The 22,290-nt window shown below is 32.2% G+C and overlaps 1 long non-coding RNA gene across 1 annotated transcript in view; it reads right to left on the reverse strand.

The window, feature by feature from the left end:
* The window catches only part of LOC145669273 (uncharacterized), a 197,361-nt gene that overhangs the window by 50,341 nt on the left and 124,730 nt on the right, over positions 1-22,290 (reverse strand). The window contains exon 2 of the long non-coding RNA XR_014128179.1: positions 2,596-2,679. This is a non-coding gene — a long non-coding RNA (uncharacterized LOC145669273). The remainder of the gene's footprint in view (positions 1-2,595; positions 2,680-22,290) is intronic.

The following is a 22,290-nucleotide window of genomic DNA, read 5'->3' on the forward strand; positions in this document are numbered from 1 at the left end:
CAAACGTAGAACAAACGACTCGAACAGAAAAATCTTAAGACTTGTAGAAATTTATCAGTGGTCCTGCTATGTTCACGTGAACTTAGCAGGACCACTTTTTTTCGACTTTTTCGAATTTGAGACCGGTACAAACGAAAATTTTTAAGATATAAACTGGTACAAACGCAGTACAAACGTATGGTGTGCAAATATTTATAATTTTCAAAAGTGGTCCTGCCAAGTTCACACTCGTGCTTAATGGTGTACTTCTGTGTAACAGGAAGGAAAAATGCCAATTGCAGAAAATTGTTGGCGATTTGAGTCATGAGATCTTATGAAGTAAATTATATATCTTTTTCTGTTGTTTTTATGGATTGAACCAAATATCGCAGAAAAATTAGTCAAGAGCCGCGGCCCGCGAGTTCAACACGTCTGGTCTACACTTTTTGTCTTATTTTGGTGTGAGAAATTTTCCTCCGAAATCTGTTGCTGTTTCCTTACACCCTACATATGAAAAGAAATTCTGATGTCATCTATGAATTATGTCACGAAACATCAGGACTTTGTAGTGCTTGTTGACAAATACTTTCAAACGTATTTCTGTTTTTTCTAATTGTTATGAAAAGTAAGAAAAATAGAGATTATCTTTATTATATTAATGATGTTCTAAACGATTTAAAGATTCATGTTCGGCTGAATTTCCAAACAGGTGAGTGTTAAATATAATAACCATATGTAGTTTTGTTTGTGTTAGAGGAAACCCAAATAATTCGATAGAATTCCTTTAAAATTATTGACATTTTTGCAATGAAAAATTGGCTGTCTGTACGAAGAATGGCCAATCTTTTTACGTCTAAGGGTTACTTTTCACTTCAGTAATCACTGACGGTCTACTTATTTGTTCATTAGTCCGCTAGAAGAAATCAAGAATAACAACCGTGTTCGACACAAACAATATGACACAGAACCTCGAGAGCTACCTTTCACGACTTCCCACTTGGGAACTACAATAGATCCGATCGATATGTTGGAGATCTCTGCTCTGTACCAAAAGAAATATATTCTAAAAAGAAACCAGAATTTTCATGCATTAGACACAAAGATTTGGTCACATTTGAATCTAATTTTAATTTTTCTTTAATATTTCTTACGTAACCTTTCAATTTCAGTGGCAATACTATAACATTCACCCGAATTTTAGACTGCATCTTATGCTATCTCCTCTTGCTACAGAACAATTTGATTTTTCATTCAAGTTTACGTATTACATCGTTACCGAAGCGCCCAACGTGTTTATTTTAAATCTGCAAGTCCGTGAAGTTTGATCCAAATCGTCATGTTATACTAGGCAATTTAATTTGTATTAATTGCGAGATAGCTATTGAAATTATGAAATGATGATAATTTCTTGTAAGAGAGAAAAGTTAAATAGTAACAGCAAAAAGAATCATCATATATATATCTTGTCCCTTCAATACCCTATTAACATTTTCTGAATAGACAGTTAATGTGAAATATATACAGCTTCCGGTACTTAAGTGCTTGGTACGAGCTTCTAGGTAGTTATCGGAAAGATTATGCTGGGAGTTTGAAAATGAATTTAGCTGGGAGATCTTTTACACTTTCAGGTACGAGTAAGCAATCCAATTTCTTTAAGAGATCGGAATGCAAAAGAATGTATGATGGTATAGAATCATAATCCAGTATGCTACCCTTGAGAATTTACTTCATCCTTATATACGTACGTATATGTGTGGTATCAATATATAGACGGAAGAAGTATACATATATACAAACCTTTTCCCCATAGAGATAAGATTTGTAACCCTATATAATGGTAAATCTATAAGATCTTCCAAGCCATAACGCCTTCCTAGTAACGTCACAGCTGGCATCGATATTGTGGCGAAAGAAAAGGTCCTGTCATCGATTCTGGGTCATTTTATTCCTTTTTTTTTTTTTTAGTTTCTGCCATAACACTTTTGCCCCTTATCTACACCCTCTCTCTTTCCCTCAAACTCTCTTTATTCGATTGTCCTTTTTAAGGGAAGAAAAAGATCATTCTAAAATGTAGTTTTCAGGTTTCTCTTTCGTTCTTTTTTCTTTCTAATCTATACAAAGGTCAATATTTTTATGTCTTTCCAGAAGTCGTTTCTCCCGTATGTGCTTGAGATTTATGTGACAAAATCTCTCTCGTAAGGTGTGCTACTTATGAAGCGACAAAAGAATGAGGGATTGAAGGAGAGGAAAAATTAGATTTATCGCGTTTTCTTTTTATATAGAAAAAGAAAACTGTACAAAGCTATGAAACCAAGTGTCTCTGTTTCAAAAATATCATGTTTCAGCAGAACATTATCAGCGTATTCAGAGATATTTCCATGTATGATTAGTAGAGTTTGCGTAACGTGTGGTGCTAATTTCCGTATTTAGAAATACATTGGCTGTGTTATCCCCTATTAATATTGAAAAAGACAACCAGGACTTTTCCGTAGAATTGTCCAAACGCATTAGGAGAAATCAAGATACTAGAGATTATTTAATTTGATTTTGGGTTTAGCATCCCTTTCAGCAGCGAGACTATATGAGATATGAACCTACGGCTTAACATGGACTTACCTCCGAACCACATGAGCTCCAACGGGAATTGAACTCGGATCTCCCACACCAAGGCAGGTACGCTAACTACTTAGCCACGAGGAGCTGAAGAGAGAGAGTATTAAATAAATATCAATGCTAAATATTAATATGAAATCAAGCAAAGCAATAGTCTGGAATAGTGTTGTAAAATTTCCGGAAATTTTGAACCTGCTGGTAAAAACAGTTTTTTTTCTGGTTTCTTCCGGAAAAATTGGGAAAATAACAAAAATCTTTGTATTAGGTTAGTTTTACTAGTAACGGAACCGTTTTTTTTTTTTTTTTTTTTTTTTTGTCGAACGTGTGAAATTTCAATATTGTGAATGTTTTTTTAAAAAAAGAAGCATTGGAAAATAAAACTGTTGTAATTATTCACGAAAATTAATAGTCTGCACTCATTTCCTTTATGTGCCTTTTAGTCGTTTACTCCTGGTTGTGCATTAATTATAGAATTTTTACAATTGCATACACATATACCATCATGAAGCGTTTCTGTTGCAACAAATAGGACTCTTCAATGAAACTGAGTTCTTAATGTGCTCTTTGATCTGGTGAAATTTTGTTAATTTAGACCAAATTACTTCTTAAAAGAAAGAGCAATAGGAAAATTTCACAACTACTCATGCACTAAGACGTATAATTACTAATATTTAATATTCAAATACAGACGTTAATATAAACTTTATATACAAAATTTTAAATGTAAACAATACCTGTTTCTAGTGCGACAAATTAATTCTATATATAAAAATGAAAATGATTATACTTGTAACTTAACAATTGTTGAACTACCAGACTGATCTCGATAAAAATTTTCAACATAGAGAGGTTCGGATCTGGGATGGATTATGCCATTTCACTTTGAATGTGTAACTTGGAGGAAGGAAGTGCGGATATATATTGAAAATTACCCATCTTAGTGTCGATCCCATAGTTTTTGGGGTTGCTGAGATGAACAGTGACATTTTCGATGAAGGTTAAATTCAAATTCAGCACTGCAACTTGGAGGAAGGGGAGGGGATATATATATATATATAATGATGGAAAATGACCGATATTAGTGTCAAATCCATAGTTTACAGATGAACAGTAACACTTCTGATGCTGTAAAATAAAATTTCAGGCCCGCAACTTAGGGGAGGGGGATGATCGAAATTGGCCGATATTAGTATCAAATCTAGTTTTCGAGGTCGCTGAGGTGAATAAGGACACTTTCGATGCCGTTTAAATTTAAATTTATCCCCGTAAATTCGAGGAGGGGGAAGATATATAAAAATGATGCAAAATGGTTGATATTAATGTGAATCCATAGTTTTCAGGACCACTGAGATGAACACTGACATTTCCGATGCGGTGTAAATCCAAATTCAACGCCGACTTTAGAGAAAGGGAAGGGAATGATATATTAAAAAATGATCGAAAATGACTGATATTATTGTCAATTCCATAGTTTTCGGGTCACTGGGATGAGCAGTGACACTTCTAATGCCGTTTAAATCCAAATTCAGCACCCTGACCTGGGGCGGGGAGAAGGGATATATATATATATATATACAAATGATCGAAAATGACCCATATCAGTGTCGAATCCATAGCTTTTGGAGTTGCCATGATGAAAACAGTAACACTTCCGATGCCGTTTAAATCCAAATTCAGGCCCGCAACTGGGGTAGGAAGAGATATATAAAAATCACTGAAAATGGCCGATATTAGTGTCAAATCCATAGTTTTCGGGGTCGCTGAGATGAGCAGTGACATTTCCGATGGCGTTTAAATCCAAATGCATCCCCGTAGCTTGGGAGCGGGGAGATATAGAAATATGATCTAAAATGAACGATATTAGTGTCGAATCCATAGTTTTTGCGGTCGCTGAAATGAACAGTAACACTTCCGATGCCGATTAAATCACATTTCATCCTCGTAACTTGGGGGCGGGGGAGAGGGGATATATATATATATAATGATCGAAAATGACGATTTTCGTGTCGAATCCATAGTTTTCGGGGTCACTGAGATCAAGAGTGACACTTCTGATGCCATTTAAATCCATATTCACCCCTAAAAGGGAAGGGGGACATGTAAAAGTATTTGAAAATGACTGATACTAGTGTCGAGTTCATAGTTTTTGGGGTCCCCAAGTTCATTGTTGAGAGTTTTGGTGCCCCTTATACAAAAAAAAATGAAACGTATTCTCCCTATGTGAAGAACGGGTATTCTGTTAGTCTTTAATAATAAGGAACAGAGGTTTCTGCTCAAAGGACCCTGTGTAAGTTCTAGTCAAAAATAAAAGTTCTATTTGCCAAAAATAAAAGCTGTATTCATATAGATATAAAGGCAACTCCTCAGGGAAAAATATTTCGACGACACTGATAACAATTTCAAGAAAGTAGGGCCAAAATACCGCAAATGTTTATAATGGAGTATATGGGGAAACTACATGTTATATTCGGACTTTTGTAGGTACCGTCCACAACTCTGAGATCAGTGATTTGCACATATGATGTGCATCAGAGTACGGGACAAACAATATGTAGAAACGAAAGTGGTGTTATGTTTATTGTGGCTGATACAGGTTGTTGAAATTGGGCATCATTTGGTAGTTTAATAGATTATATGGGAGAGTATTTGGTGGCTGGGAATTGTATTACGTACCATCAGCGCCTCCGAAATGGAGATCAAGATGATGTGTTGTTCCTCCTGAAGGCAGGGCTGTGACCGAAGGCTCACGGACAAGGTGAACCCACGATGGTTTGCCATTGTCTGCCATGAGATGATGACGTCCAAAGGATGGAACCTACAGTTGAACAAGGGATTCGGACTTCCTCTTTCCCCACCGGGAATCGAACCTGAGATCCCTTGAGTACAACGCGAAGAGCTTATCCATTCATCCACCGGGGACATATGCTGACAAATAAAACCATTGTCATATTATGATGTACAGCAGGGTAAGGGGCAAATAATAGTTGAAAACGTCAGTGGCATTATGTTCTGTTTGACCGATCCGGACGTTTAAGGTAGTGTATATGCAAACATTCGCTTCATATTCGCTATGTGTCTGTTGCGAGGCTGCCTCTATCGAGGGAAGTACAGTAGAAGCGTCATTGTGGAGGTGTTGATTTCTGTAGTAGCTTACTCGTCTTTAGCGACTGCAAGTAGGTGATGAACTATTCGTGTGGTGTGCCTACTTCATTGTGCCTGCAAGAAGTTGCACTTCCTGCATGCTTTTGTCCAGTGACTTTTGTAGTTCTGTTTCTCACATTTACGCGAACTTTGTTGTTGTGTACTATTTGGTGTTACTTTCTGGTAGGTTTCGCGAATGTGGAAACGTGTAATGCAAAAGTCATATTATTCATTTCAAAACAATTTGGTGACGTCTGTGACAAATGGCTTCCGGTGGAAGCACGGATAAACATAGTTAATGTTTCGTGTGCGAACTATGGCTATGCGAAGAAAGCGCCCAGTGTGTGGAAGTGAGTTCTTACAAGCGATTAGTTACATGCGTGGGAGCAAAGGTAAGTCATTCCAGTGTTTCGGTTCGTCAACCCACGATGTGTACAACATGCTACATAAAGGCAAGTTCTTATGTGAGAAGTGTGTAGAAACAACCAGAAATAGATAGTCAGGGATCGGATCCCAACGTTGAAGATACGTCAACTGTGTCTGTGTACATGAAGGTAAACCTCGCATAAATTCCTGAAAAACAGTTAGTAGTGTTCAAGGGATTGAACAATGAACAGTTGACTGTGCCGTGCAGCTTCTGTGACACCTTACGTAACAGTAGTGTTACAAGCGTTGAAACCAGACTGGGCATGTTGTTAATGAAACTCAGGCACGCTCTTTGTAATGACTTTCTGGGAGCAATATTTGGATATCCATGCTATGGAAGTGTGTCAAATGCATTGAAATCAGTCATACAGGCTTTGATGAGGCTGTTTGTACCGTAAGTATTGGGTTCAAAGCATTTATCTCGTTCGATTCTTCTGAGCAAGGTTCCATCTTGCTCCCGCAAACTTTATGGGGTAGGGGATGACAAGCTGGTTTTAGTCTTTGACGGAACATACATTTATACCGAAAAATCGACGAACTACACTCTGCAAAGGCGTCTGTATAATGTAAAAAAAGGACGTCCTTCAGTGAAACCCATGATGATCGTTATACCCAGCGGGTACATTGTTGACATTGTTGGTCCATATGCTAGTATAAATAATGATGCTAGTATTACAAACTCTATGTTCGCCGACACAGCAAATGGTTTAAACCAGCTCTTACAACCATTGGACTGCGTTTTGGTTGACAGTGGATTCCGAGATTCCATGACGGTGTTGGAGGAGGCGGGGATCATTGCGAAAATGCCATGTCTTTTAGAAAAGGGAAAGAAGCAGCATGACTGCCTGGCTACAAACCAATCCCGTATTGTCACAAAGGGCAGATGGTGTGTAGAAGCGAAAAATGGCCATCTCAAAATGGAGTAGAAGATGTTTAGGGATAGGGTTCCAGTAGATAGTCAGCCTAACTTCTAGCGCATTTCCCCTCCACCCCTAACTACCCAAAAAAAATTATGAACCCACCACTGACCATTACACTTTAACACAGAGGGATACCCCAAAGTGAGATTGAATATGCTTTTATGACATTTAAAATCATAAAAAACTTACATCTAAAATATTACAATGGAATCCTACACAAAATATATTTATTGCATCTTAATCTCCAGTTTATAAGCTTTCATTTGACACTTAAATCGTGAAAATCCGTTAATAATTAGCTTTAAAAACTCAATGAGAAGGAATACATACAACTCTGGAACAGGTGATCTGTCACTGATTCATTTTGAACGATTCCAGTACCAGCACAGGACCTTCCAATCCGATTCTCTTTCCTTCTCTTCACACCAACATACATATATATGCATTAGCCTCCTCATGCCAACAGAACTTTTTAGCTAGCACTCGTGAGAGATGGAGCTGTATACCGATGACGTTGTATAATAGCTGTGAGACTACGTCACATATACATATTCAAGCACTCTTTTCCACTTCGGCAGGTGGTGTTGTACCGATGACGTTGTATAATAGCTGTTAGACTACGTCATATAAGGGTTGCCAACTCAATATATTTTTTCGGAACGTTCCAGGATTTTAATTTTTCAAGATATCGCTTTAAAACATATCGGGATGAATTCACCCCATTACTAATAAATATGATAATTGTTAAAAATGAGTTGGCAACACTTGCAGTCCCACCCCCAAATAACGTTATTATTTAATACCTCAGTCCCTAATTAACCGATTTCAAAAATTCAAACGGCAAATGAATACTAATAACATAACAAATTTTTTAAAATGCATAAATTGTTGCATAACCCTCAGGATATGTTTCCTTTTTTCAATATCTCCACAAAATTTCAACAAATCGAAAAAATAAAAATACTACCATAAGTCAAATAAAATTCTAAGACTTTTTTAAAGAATAACATTTTCCCGAAAACTCAAAAATAAACCCGTAAAAAATTCCCAAAATTTCGAATTTGCTATAACATCGTCAAATATTAACCGATTTTCAAAATTCAAACGACATTCAATAGAGAAATAAATTGCCTATCTATTGAATGTTTTATAAATTGCATAACTCTAAGGATATTATTACAAAAACTCAAATAAATCTCTTATTTATACATGTATCTTTAAAATTTTAATGACATTATGTTCTGGATATCCAAAGGTCTTAGTTTTTTATAGTCTGATACTATAAAAAAAACTTATATACTTAAAATTACAAGTTCGGATATTGATAATGAACACTTATACACTTAAAACATACTTAAAATTACAAGTTTTATTTTTTGGATTCATTTCTAAAGTAAAACTGATGTATTTTATAACCATTATCTAAATCTTTCAAACCTTCATACTGAACAAACAGCTTACTCTTTTTCAAATCTTTCAATACTTGCTCAGTTTCGTCATTATATCTTTGTGGTAATAACGTCTTATATTTTTCATCTAAATGTACTAAAACTCTTTGACCATAACGCTGTGTTTGAATCAATTTCCATAATGTTATCTCGTACGCTTTACCTTTTTCTAACTCATCTATGCGAAGGAATCTCAATGCTTTAACGTCATTTTTTTATTCAAATAAGTAGCCATAGTTTATTTATTATAAGGAAAATGCTCGTTTTATGAGAAATTCTTAAAATCAATCCTCATTTTCATACATAAAATTTACATACAGAACTCAACAGTTGGACAATTATCTTTTAAACCAGTGTATTTGATTTTTATTCCATCTTTAACGATCTCATCAATCATTTTATCTGTTAAGTGTTTTGTAAATCTAGGTGGAAGAAATACCTTAAACTCTTCACATTCAACTAAAATGCTCTTCCCAAACTTAGTTTTAATCTTTTCCATTTTCACAATCTTATATTCTGTATTTAATTCTAATTCTCTTAATCCAATAACTTGTTTTTGTTCAAGACTTCCAAGTTTATTTAAAAGCTCAATATGACTTGACATCGTATTTATTATATAGAAAATCAATGAACACTTCAATTTTTATCTTCACCAAAAAATATTTAATCGTTTTTTTTATCAATTTTGTTTATGGAAAAACTTTAATACAAAACATACATTTAACTATCTAAAACTCTTCTACTACTTTCTCATTCTTAGGATCATATGTAAAGTTCTTTTGTCCAATTAAAATCGCATAACATATAGTATTAGCAGCCACAGCTTCTACAAAGTCTACTACAATCTTTATGTTTGTTCTCTCATTTACCGATACATTCTTCCTCTTACTACAATTAATCACATACATTGGTCTGTTATCTATAAACTCTTTAGGATCATAGTACATTTCGGTATTGCCACATGTTATTCTCTTAAATGCAGTATAATCTTCGTACATCTTAAAATAATCCCTGTTAGCAATATCTAAGTTTCTTGATTCTTTTGGAAATACCTCATTCCTTCCATTCTTAAGGTAGATATTCTTTACCTTACAATGATCAAACTTACTTGCACCTGCTGTTTGTTTGCAATTTCTATCAGTTTGGAACATTACAACTACAAAATCAGGCATATCAAATTGTCTAGAATTAAATTGAGTAGTAACATCAAACTCCAAGAAAGAACCTACAACAGTCTTCTGAACACATTGATAAGTATGGAATGAGAACATGATTTTAGGTTCTTTAAGAATATTCAACTTTAGCTTGTTTTCATAATTAGATTCGTATTCAACAATAGGCATTCTTATCTCCATACTTTTTATTGTTATTTTTCAATCATGAGGAGCTGCTGCACCTGCTCCTGTTCCAACCCATTTGTACAAGACATCGTTATTGTTGTTAGCTTTTGTAAATGTTATTCTCAATCCACCTTTCCACATAACCTCTTTATAATCACTTAAAAAGCCAGGAATTAATCTTAATGGGTACAAAACACTAAAGTCCTTTCTTAAACCAAGTTTATCATCCGTTTCAAATCCTGCTTGTTTTAAATATTCAACTTCTGGTTTGGAAATCTTTAATGTTCCAATAGCTGTAGATGTTATTCCAGGTAGTTCAATCTTATCTATAACAACTCCATGCTTTCTAACCTCAATTTGAGAAAAGAAGAATGGTAAGAAGTTATCTACAAGTTTTATAGTATCATTTGCACCAAATGTTCCTCCAACTGATGCACTAACAATTTCAAAAGTCATATGACAATCTGCTTTGTGTGGATGTACGAACCCATCCCCCACATCGAAATCAAACTCAATATCTTTGTTAGCTTCATTCAAATTATTAAATGTTCTTGTGTTAGCTTTAAAGCTCTGTAACTCTCAACACCATCCATTTATTATAAAGAAAATCTTGAAACAACGCTTTTATGGGAAATACCCATAAAAGAATCATACATAATAACAATTAAAAACTTATAATCCCCATCCCAACTTAACCTTAGCATTCATAGCAGTACCAACCCCAAAAGCAGCTAATCGTTCACCAATTGGCGCATCACTACTAAATGCTCTTTTCCATGCTTTAGTTTCTAGTTCCTTATCTGCAATATGTCTTGACTCTGTATCTTTATTATCCCTATAGTATATATCATGTTCTTTACAAGCCTCATCTAATGGATTAATACCTTTATCACCTCTTTCTAATCTTTCTTGTAAGTTAGTAAAAGGTCCGCAAAATTCATAACCTGGTATATGTAACTCTGGAATTCCTTTCATGTTTAAAATCCTATTCATTAATCCTTTTCCAAGCTTCTCATCATTCCAGAATCGTGGTGGTAATGTATTTAAGATCTTAATCAAATAACCTATACCTTTTGAATCATTAGGAATAAATTGTGAAAGCTTATTATTAATCATACTCACTATACCTACTTTTTCATTATAAAAGTTATTATTACCAGCCTTTTCTTCTCCATCTATAACTATTAACCGATCAATTAACTTTCTCACATCATCCATCCATATATATTCTTTAGGTATCTCGGGATATTGTTTAATTCCTTCACCAGTCCTTTTAGGAGTTTGAGGTAAAGATGGTTTAATATAATTATCCCAAATAGGCTTGATAATATTAATGTACTTTGAACCTCTATTAGATGCTACCTTTTTATCTCGATTATATTTTCGGAAGGCAGCATCTGATTCTATTATTATTTCCTTGTACTGTTCAAAATCATCATCGTCATAGTCTTCAATGGTTTTATTAGTACTCATCGTTAACAACTCCCATAGACCTTCTGTTCCTTTATAAGTTTTACCATTAATTATCAAATCATCACCATTCACTTTAACTTCAGAATTTCCTATCTTATTTATTATTTTTCCATCTTCTTCTGCAGCTCTTATTCCAAATACACTATCATTTCTTTTACTATAATATTTCGTTGCAATCTTACCAAATGATTGTGCTGTTGTTAAAGGTTCTACTCCTTCCACTTTGTCTTTAATTTGTTTTCTCATTTGTTTTATTTCTCCCGTTATAGGCGTATCACTACTACTTGGAGAACTATCATAAGTTATCTTTTTAGGTGTTTCTAGTAGACTAGGATCTATTGAAGCCGACTTATGTACAACTGGAACAAGTTCAGTTATTAGATTTTTATTTTGTTCTGCTACTTCTTTGATCTCACTTCCCAAATTTTGAATAGCATCAATTACAGGTTGCTCTTGTGTTTTAAATTTATCATATATACCTGCTCTTTCTTTCTTCCAAGATTTGAAGCCCTTTATCAAGAACTCCTTTAACTTGATATTCTTATTAAAATCTTTCTCATCCATTTATTATATAGCAAACGAACAAACGTCAATAAACGTCAAAGAACATAAATAAACGTCAATAAACGTCAAAGAACGTCAAACGTTATAACGTCAAACGTCAATAAACATCAAACGTTTAAGAAGTGTTTTATCTTATTCCTATACTTACCATTGTTTACCTTCCTTGTCATATCAATTACTATAAAACCATAATCTTCTTGCCAACATTTTGAACATATCTCTTTAAATTTATCATAAGACATATCTCCTCCAACAAACTCATTATACACATGTTTAAGATTAGTATCATCTTGTCTGAATATGCATAGGAAGTTAACGTTATCTCTTATAAGCTGTTTAGGTACTTTTGAATATGTTTGTGCAAGATAGAAAAAGTCTAAATGTCTATGCCTACCTCTTGTAAAGTAATTTCTAACAGTATCTTGATTTTCCAAAATGTAATCGTCAAACACTACTACAGAGTATTTTTCACATTCATCAATAGGTACAATAGAATCATTACCGCTTAAGAACGTTGCTATTTGCTTCTTAAACTTTAGTTCTGCCTTTTCAAATCGATCTTTTAACTGCTCATACTTTGGCTGATTCATGCTTTTAGAATATATGTAGAAGTAATTATTGTTTAACCAACCTGGCTGTAATAAAAAATTAAATAACAAAAACGTCTTACCAGACCCAGACGGACCTACGATAAGACAGCGAATATCATCAGGTATAAGCTCCCCATTTCTTTTCTTGGCTGTTGTTTCTTCTATCATCTCTTTTACATCCCAATTAATAGTTTTCTTACTCATTTATTATAGAGATAATCGACTCTTTTATGATCTTATATCTTTAAGTTGTTCTCTGATCTTAAGCAACGTATCTTTTATATATTCGCTATCCATTTCACCATTTAGTGTTATTATCATCTCTAACTGTTCTTTAAATGAGTTAATACAAGTGACAATGGTTTTATATTCATCTTTTCTTTTGCTTATGTTTAACTTAGAAGACAAACCTGTTATTATAGCACTTCCAGTTGCAAGAGACGTTGTTAATATCGAGTAAATTGTTACAGGTATAAAAATATTAATAAACCCAGTTGTTGCAGAAAGTATAACTGATAACGTGATCAAAGTGTAGTATGCATATTTAACAATTCGTAGTTTTCTCTTTTTCTTCTTTAAACTGTATTCTAACTTTTGAATAACATCTTCTATTAACTTGATTACTTTCTCTCTTGGAATATCTCTAGGTAAATCAAACTCATTCATTTATTATATAATAAATGGCTAAGGTATTTAAGCTAACGAGTGATACTTCTGTTTTAAAGAAGAAACTTCATTATGAATTAGACAACAGGAGCAACTATTTAAGTATAGGACTAGTTGGGTTTTACAGTACATATCTAACTCCAAACATAAGAACAGAAAAAAACAGTTTCTCATATGGTGATAGACAAGTTTTTATACCAGAAGGGCAATACAGCTTAAACAGTCTTAATGAATATTTAAAATCTCAATCCATCAACATAACATTATCAGAAGATCATTTAAGAAATAGAGTTAAAATTCAAACTGATAGTAATGATGTTACAATTGGGAGTATAGGCACTGTCCTCGGGTTTAATGTTTTTGAAGTTTTAGAAAAGAACAAAACACATATTGGAAGTAAGTTGCCAAAGTTTCATCCGTTTGATACTATAAATGTTCACTGTAATATAGCAGATGGTATATTTGTTAAAGATACAGAATACACACATAGAGAAACAGGAATTATAGCGTCATTCAAAACAGATGCTGAGTTCAAACATAGTATCATTTACGAACCTACTTATCCATTATTTTTCCCTATATCCAAGGACAAGGTTGACAATTTTGAGATAAGGATAACAGATGAGAATGATTCCTTAATTGATTTTGGTGGAGCAACAACAACTGTATTTTTACAAACTAAGATTTTCTCTTAAATAAATAGGAAGATGTGTTCTATTAAAGGTTGTATGTTTAGTGTTCCTTATAACGAACTAAAGGATTTAAATATCGATCATGTACTAACAAAGAAACAACTTAGTGATAAATCTAAGAAAATTAAAGAAGGTAAAGGAATGGATTTAACTTTAACTACTACACAAATGAAAAAGATTAAGAAAGAGCATATGGGTGGTTTTATTTTTACAATTCCAGCCATTTTAGCAGCTTTAGGAGCAGTTGGCTCATTAGCAGGTGGTGCAGCAGCGATTACTAAAACTGTACTTGATGCTAAGAAGAATAAACAAGAACTTGAAGAACAAAAAAGACACAATATGGCTATGGAAGAAAAGCAGGGGGCAGGTAAACCAAAGAAGTCAAAAAACTAAAACCATTGACCAACTTCGATATAGAGAGGTTGGTTAAAGAATTAAAGATAAAACGATTTAGAGGTGTATTTATGAGTGATGAACTTCCACAAAAACCCCATGTACATCAGTGTGGTATAGTTAACCTCGATAAATCAGAAAACATTGGTACTCATTGGATATGCTATTGGAAAGATAACAACATAAAGTACGTGTTCGATTCTTATGGTGGTGTTCCTCCTAAACAACTGGCACAATATCTTGGTACCGAAAACTTATTTTACAATGATGAACGAATGCAAGACTTTAATTCAGTTATATGTGGTCATCTTTGTGTTAAGGTTTTAAATCTTCTAAATCAAGGGTATTGTTTTAGTGATGTTATGTATATGATTAAAAATGATTAAATATTATTAAGTTTAAGTACTTTTATGGTTTATATCCATAAAAGTTTTGTTTTAAGATAAATATGGAAGGTATACACAATAGATTTTTAGATTATTTTGAGAAGCATGAGGATGAACTAGATCCACTAGTTAGTTATAATTTTTATCAATATTTTCAAAATATTAATAAAATAAACTTAAAAGATAGAAACAACGTATATGATGTTATTGATTTTTGGAGAATGTTAATACCTAAATTTTTGTACACGGAAGAAGAGTTGGAAAAGTTACGTCCAATAATTACCTTAAAGGAGTTGTTGTCAAATTATAGCTCTAGACCATTAAAATGCAGTAATTGTGGTTGTAAGTCATTAACAAAAGGTAGGAGTAAATACATTTGCGATAATTGTTTTATAGCGAATGGTTTTGTTTACAGTACTAATGAAAGAATGAGAGCTTGCGTAAGAAAACCATGGTATGATACTATAAAAAGATTTAAGTTGCAGTTATCTCGTTTGCAAGCTTTACAGGATAGAATTATTCCTGAAGATGTGTTCAAGGTGTTAAATGATGAATTTAGAGATATATCAAAAGATTTAATATCAACAAAAGATGTTCTAGAAGTACTAAAGAAAAACTAATACACAAAATATTATGATGATGTTTATTTAATACACTATCACCTTACCGATCAAAAACCATTAAACTTACGACATATGGAAGAAACACTTATAGACGACTTCGAAAACTTATACAAAACCTTTAAAGAACTATATCCGAAAAGAGTATTGTTTATTAACTTGAAATGTGTATTGTACCATCTGTTGAAAAAGCACGATGTTCATGTTGATATTGATTTTAAACACTCATCTAAGCAAATAGAGATGTTAAAGAAATGTTTTGAAAAATTAGGATGGACATTTTCTGTATAATAAATGAGTATGGATATATTTGGTAATGTTAAAGATAGAAAAGGTGATGTTGATATTAGTGAAGAAAAATTAAAATTGATGGAGAATTTAAATGATATTGTTAGCGTAAGTCAACTTAGGTCAATAGAAGCCCAATTAGAGAACGATAGAAAACGATTTGAAGATGCATTAGAAACGTTACAAGACACATACGTCAAGAAAGAAGATTTTCAAAAGGTTAGGATGGATACTACTAAATTGATTATGCAGAAAGAAACTGTACCTCTACTATATCGATTAAGAGCTAAAAACGTTAAGGAGCCAATCTTTAGAATATTTAATCTCTCTAATGGTTACAAATTTCTCTATAATGGGAAAATAATGCACATGGAATTAAGTTTGGATAAATACTTTCTAGAGATATATTTGGGTGATACTTTGATTGAAACTTTACCTTTTAACTTTAACAAGAACGATATAATTACAATTAAACCAAATAAAAATTCAGCTATGGAAGAAGGGCAATTATTGTTTGTTGTAATGTACATAGAAAGAGAACTTTCCTAAAGACGTATAATTTTTAGGTAATTATAGATTTTATTTTTTTTCGTTGATTTTCTATACAATAAATAATGATGATGTATTGTGTTAAGTGTAAGAAATTGACAGATACGAAGAAAGATACCATTAGAATAGAACAAACGAAGAATGGAAGATATCTAAAGAAAGGTATTTGTTCTGTATGTGGTGTTACTAAAACTCAATTCGTTAAAAAGCCCGATTGACTAGAAGAAGGTAAAGGTGTTAGAGAAGACATTATAGAAGAAATTCACAAACCATCTAGAAAAAACTTTAACAGATTAAGTGTAGTTATAAAAGGTATCGATGATCTTTGGCAAGCAGATCTTGTGGAAATGGATAGTGGTGTGTTAAAAGGTGTTTCAAAATTAAATAAAGGTTATAAGTATTTGCTAACGATTATAGATGTGTTTTCAAAATATGCGTTTGCTGTTCCTGTTAAAGATAAGAGTGGTAAGAATGTTACAGAAGCATTCGAATCCATATTAAAAACGAGAAAACCTAGTAACTTACAAACTGATCAAGGTAAAGTTTTACAATAAAGAGTTTAAGAAGTTGATGGAGGAAAATAAGATTAATCATTACTCAACCTATAGTGGTAAGAAAGCTTCTGTTCTTGAAAGATTCAATAGAACACTTAAACAAAACATGTGGAAAAGGTTCACAACAGAAGGAAATTACAAATGGATAGATACATTACCAACACTAGTTAAAGAGTATAATCATCAAATTCATAGAACAATTGGTTTAAAACCTATAGAAGTTAATAAGAAGAATGAGCAAACAATATTGGAGAAAGTGTATCAAAAAGAATATAAGCGTGTTAAGCCTAAATACAAGTTAGGTGATCATGTTCGTATAAGTAAATCGAAAGGGTTATTTGAGAAAGGATATACACCTAATTGGTCAACAGAAGTATTTGTTATTAGTGAAGTTATTCCATCCAATCCACCTACATATAGAATTAAAGATTTAAAAGAAGAGGATGTACAAGGTAGATTTTACGAACCAGAACTATTAAAGACGAAACATAAAGATGAATACTTGGCGGAAAAGGTGTTAAGAAAGAAAGGTGATAAAGTATATGTTAAATGGCTAGGTTTGGATGATTCACATAATAGTTGGATAGATAAGAGTAATGTTGTAGTGTAAATATAAATGTTTGTCTTTTATGGAATAATACCCATAAAAGGCTGGTTTGACAAAATTTAAAGTTCCCAGGATTCCGGCCACTTCAAAAAACTCATCTTACACAGTAAAACTAGGTGGTAATGAAAATGAAGTTAAAAATCAACATTTTCTATATAATAAATATAAGTACTATGGATAATTCGTATAGCTTAAATGATATTTGCTATGAACAGATCAAAGATAACTATTGGTATGGTATCTTTGGTGATTTCAAGTTGATTATAGATAAGAGTACAGGATACTTCAATGCTACTAAACTGTGTAAAGATGGTGGAAAAGAATTTAAACATTGGTTAGAAAATAAAGAATCGAAAGAACTCATAACATATATTTCCAGGGTCGGTAATCCGACTGTGGAAATTATTAAAAAAGTAGCAGGTCGTAAAGGGGAAATATGGAATGAAATAAGAGGAACGTATGTTTGTAAAGAATTGATTCTAGATATATCACGATGGTTATCTCCAGAGTTTTATCTTAAATGTAATCAAATCATTATTAACTACTTCATTAAAGACTTTCAACAGCTATACCTTACTAACAATCGATCAACTTCAAACAAGACTACAAGAAATAGAACAACAAATGAATGAATTACGTATAAACAATGAGAAACAAGAAAAAGAAATAAATCATCTTAAAACAATCGCAGCACCATATACAGACGATGTTTCAAAAGATAATTGTCTAATCATATATAAGAAAAACAAACCTAATGATCCTTTCCCTTATTATGCTATCAGATGTCAAAAGAGAAGCCTATATAAGCCTCTTAATGAAGCAGAAGAAAAATATCCGAATCATGTAATAATATATGAAAAGTTTAGAGATCCTAACAGTATTAAGCTATTCAATCTAATGCAACAAGAACTAGATATTCGTAAAGGTAAGGGTAATGAGTTTTGGACGCCACTATCAGAAGAAGAATTGATTAAAGAAATTGATTGTTTATATGATAGGTTATTATCTGATAATTAAGGTTAATATTAAATAATTAAAGTTACAACTTTTATGATACAATAATCATAAAAGATAATTAAGGTTAATATCTAATAATTAAGGTTACGACTTTTATGATATAATAGTCATAAAAGATAATTAAGGTTAATATTAGATAATTAAGGTTACGACTTTTATGATATAATAATCATAAAAGTTAATTAGTTAAACATTAAACAAACCATCTGTTGTAACATTGAATGCTAAATTCAATATACCACCTAAATCAGGATTATTATGATATTTTCTTATTATAACTCTCCAATCTACGTAATGTCTAAATAAATATATAAACTCTACAGAGAGGTGTTGATAAATTGAAATGTTATGCCAATGAACTTTGTCTTTGAACTCTGCAATAAATCCTTCTGTTAAATTTTGAAACATTGAAATTATTTCCCAATCTACTTTGTCAGCGTAATCTCTTATAAGGTTTTCTGATAATTGTTGAGTTCCAGATAAGCGCCACCAAGAAACTTTATCTGCATGTTCTCGCATAAAGGCTTCAGAGAGTTTGCTTCCATAAGATATAGCATCAAAATCAACTTTGTCTATAAACTCATTAATAAATTCTTCAGATAGGTTTTGATTATACGATACTTCTCTCCAATCAACTCTATCTGCAAATTCTCTTATAAAGTCTTCTGATAACTCTTGACTTCCTGAAATAATCTCCCAATTAACTTTATCTGCAAATTCTCTTATAAACTCTTCCGATAACTTTTTCCATAAACATATTTCAATCAAATTAACTTTCTCCTGATATTTGCGTATGAAGTCTTCTGTAATGTGATCATAGTTATATTCCTCCTCATAATCATCATAACCTATAGATAACCATTGTTCATTAGTTAGTGAATCTAATATCTCATCAGACAAGTCCATAACGTTGTATAGAGAATGTTTTGTATAAGAAATGAGTTGTTTTCTTTATTGCCTTTCTTGAACAAATGATCTAACATACCTATGGACACGCTAAAATTTATTTTGTCTTCATCATTATAACCACCAATATCTAAATATTTACATACACAATCAAATATAGGTTTGTAAGATAATATTTCGTTAGCACTAGTCATGTTTGTTTTTATTCTTAGATTTTAAATTTATTTCATTTTTTGTTGGTTTTCTACATAATAAATATGGAGAAAGAATTTGATTTATTACATTATAGACTTAAACTAATTCATGAAGATCTTAAACTTTTAGCAGCACTACTAGAGAAGCAAATACTGTTAAAGGAAAAAGAATTATTAACAAAGCAACAAAAAACATCTAATTTGAGTAGTGATGATGAATATAAATATGGTAGTGATGATTATGATGATGATGATGAGTAAGTTTACAAAAATGATTTAATTTTAATATGTGTATATGTAACTTTGATGGGTTATTCCCATGAAAGTTTTAGACTAACACGCAGTTTAAACATATGTAGGCACATGCAGATGTTTGAACGATGTGTTAAAAAAATGGACGAAAATGAAGTAAAAAATTTTGGTGTAGGTAAAAATTGAAGAGTATAAAGATTTTCTATATATTAAATAAGATGAGTAATTATAATAGATTTACTGTAGTAGAGTTAAGGCGACAATGTAAAGAAAAGGGAATCAAAAGATATTCCCGATTAAGAAAAGCAGAACTGATAGACCTTCTTAAACAATATGATGATGAACAAAGCAGAAGACAGATTAGAGATATATTCCCATTTAAACAAGAAGTAATTGAAGAATCAAGAATCAAAGTTGAATCACAACCAATCGATGTAAAACTTAAAAGCACAGCATTCAAATCAAGATTAGAAACATGGAGATTTATAACAACTTATAAAGAACATGATCCTCTAGAACAATATATCAATTCAACATCAAAGGCTTTAATAAATAGAATAAACATCAGATTAGAGAAACATAATTCATTGAAAGTTAATCTTTTGATAAACTGTGAATATAAGAAAGGAAAAGAAATACAGACCTTCTATTTCAACACCAACAATAGAGAAGTGCATCAATCTACCAACTTAAAAGAATTTATAACTACTGCAAAACAAATATTAAGAACAAGAATGGATGAGTTCCAAGCTAGAGGTTCTGGTTGGGCTCTTATCAATATTAACTTTTTAGAATTAGCACTTAATAAATACACACCATATAAAGGATCATCATACATAGAACTACCAGATACAATTAAAACGAAAAAAGCTGTTATCAATGTAAAGAACACGGATGAAAAATGTTTCTTATATGCGATTTCTTCTGCATTACGTCCTGTTGAAAAAGACCCCCAAAGACCATCAAAATATAAGCACGTGTTCATAGATTTAGAATCTAAACTAAAAGATATTCATTTTCCAGCAAAACTAAGTGATATTCCAAAAATTGAAAGAATACTCGATATATCCATTAACGTTTATACCTACAACGAGCAATACATGGTCTACATTTTATATCACACTCAAAACAAAAAAGAAACACATGTTAATTTATTATATGTAAAAGAAGAAAGTAAAACACACTACTGTTGGATAAAAGACTTGAGTAGGTTAGTTAGCAGTCAAATGACTAAGTGGAGAGCCCGAAAATATTTATGTGATAGATGTTTGTTATATTTCTACTCACAAGGTGCATTAGATAGACATGAGAAAGACTGTTCTAGTCATGAAGCTGTTAAAATAGAAATGCCACCAAAAAATACATACGTTGAATTTAAGAACTACCAATATACGATGAAGATGCCATTTGTGATTTATGCTGACTTTGAGTGTCTACTACACAAGGTTATGGGTTGTAATGAATGCTATCCACAAAATAAATCATATACTAAGAAATATGAAGAACATAAACCATCTGGATTCTGCTACTATATTGTAAAGAACGATGGAACTAAAACAAATCCTGTTGTGTATAGAGGTAAAGATGCAGCTAAGAAGTTCATAAGTATGTTAAAGAAAGAAGCCAAAAAGATATCGAATATATATAAACAGAATAACGAATTACCTTTAACAAGTAAGGAGAGAAAAGAATTCAATAAGTCTACACACTGTTCTTACTGCAAAGTAATATATACTACAAATAATCATAAAGTTAAACATCACGATCACATAACTGGAAAGTTTGTAGCTGCATTATGTAATAGTTGTAATCTAAAAGTGAAAGTACCTAAGTTTATACCAGTGATTATACATAATCTAACAGGATATGATTCCCATTTGTTTATTAAAGAGCTAGGATGTAATAAAGAGCAAATAGATTTAATTCCTAATAACGAAGAACGATATATATCATTCAGTAAAAATGTTGCAACCATCAAATTAAAATTCATAGACTCATTTAGATTTATGGCTTGCAGTTTAGATAAACTATCGTCAAACCTAACAAGAGAACAAATGATTCATACACAACACTTCTACACTAGCGAAGAACAATTCAGACTTGTAATAAGAAAAGGTGTTTACCCGTATGATTATGTTAGTGACTGGAATAAGTTTAGACAGAGAAAGTTACCATCAAAGGAAGCATTCTTCAACAAGCTAACTAACACACGTATTAGTGATGAGGATTATGAGCATGCAAAGAAAGTATGGGAGACATTTAAAATTAATAACCTCGGACAATACCATGATCTATATCTAAAAACTGATGTCCTGTTATTAGCAGATGTGTTTGAAAACTTTAGAGAAACATGTCTTAAGGCTTATGGTCTTGATCCAGCATGGTATATGACAGCACCAGGTTTAGCTTGGGATGCAATGTTAAAGATGACAAATATAAATCTAGAGTTACTAACTGATTATGATATGGTATTGATGATAGAGAAAGGTATAAGAGGTGGTATTAGTCAATGTTCTAAAAGATATGTAAAAGCAAATAATAATAACATGGAAGAATATAATGAGAACAAAAATGATTCTTACCTAATGTACTTAGACGCAAGCAATCTATATGGATGGGCTATGAATCAGTATCTACCGTATAAGGAATTTAGATGGTTAAGTGAAGAAGAG

The sequence above is a fragment of the Thermobia domestica genome, chromosome 13 (assembly GCF_964235325.1).
Source record: "Thermobia domestica chromosome 13, izTheDome1.hap1.1, whole genome shotgun sequence".
NCBI lineage: Eukaryota > Metazoa > Arthropoda > Insecta > Zygentoma > Lepismatidae > Thermobia > Thermobia domestica.